This window comes from Phalaenopsis equestris, unplaced genomic scaffold (genome assembly GCF_001263595.1).
Source record: "Phalaenopsis equestris unplaced genomic scaffold, ASM126359v1 Scaffold000370, whole genome shotgun sequence".
NCBI lineage: Eukaryota > Viridiplantae > Streptophyta > Magnoliopsida > Asparagales > Orchidaceae > Phalaenopsis > Phalaenopsis equestris.
This window is the reverse complement of record NW_018164812.1, coordinates 43,262-44,396: the sequence shown is the minus strand read 5'-3', so window position 1 is coordinate 44,396 and position 1,135 is coordinate 43,262.

The window sequence follows — 1,135 nt, the reverse complement described above, 5'->3', positions numbered from 1 at the left end:
CCGCCCGCGCCGCCGCCGACGGTGGTTTTTTCCTGAGAGTCCAGGTAATTAAATACTAAAGGCTCGCTGACAGTGCCCTTGAATTGAAGATCAAAAGACTAGAAAAAGATTTAAAGTGAATGGACACAGATTAAAACCGTATTTTGAGGGTAAAAGACCAAATTTTAAAGAGGTTTTAATGATCAGTCAACCTGAATAATACCTAAATAGGTCAGGCTGACGACGTTAAACCAAGCACTTTATGGGAGGCAACCCATAGTTATCTTTATTTTTATTGTAATTGCAGTAGTTTTTATTTGAATTATCATTAGTTTGTGGTAGTGGTGAAATCTACTACTCTTATTTACCCTTGAATAAAAATTGGATTCATAGAGAAAAATTGGAACACATTCAGACCAGAACGAAACTGTGCAATTTTTGCCTTGGGCGCCGGGCGTGCCGACAGCGCTCTCTATGCCGCTGATGGCAAGACCGGCGGGATGGCGGTTTTTTGAGTTTGAATGGACGATTTTTTGTGGTTTTAGGCGGGAGTCATTCCTTTTAAACTTTAAAATTCGATTCCTAAGTTCATATTTCCCCAAAAATGAAGTGAAACTTCACCAAATTCATCCTTATGGTGTCCAATTCCCCTGAAAATCATATGCAAAGAATTGGTGCATCATCTTCTGGGACTATGGGTCAGAAAGTTCATTAGTGCGGAAGCGCAGTAAATCTTTAACAAGGTACTGGCAAAGAAAAGATTAATCAAGGAACGAGGATTTGTAAGGAATGAGGATTCGTAAATCAAGGATTGAATAATCCCTCGATGGAAATTGAAGAGATGCTAGTGTGGCAAAGATGGGAAGTGTGGTGCTATAGTACCGCCGTCGTGGTTGTTCCTGTGGTGAAGAAATTTTTTGTTAATTTGCATGGAATCAACCAGGGAGTCGTCTATATGCGAGGTAGATGGATAACTTTTACACTTGCATGGATCAATGAATTATATATGATCGAGAACGTTCCTGTCTGCCATTATTCCAACTTAGTCCCGACAAGAAACCAGATGAATGAAATTTACCAATATTTAACGGATGAAACTAAAGACTGGGAAATGAGAGAAAATGGGTATGTTAGTTTTTCTGCGACACTTCTAAAT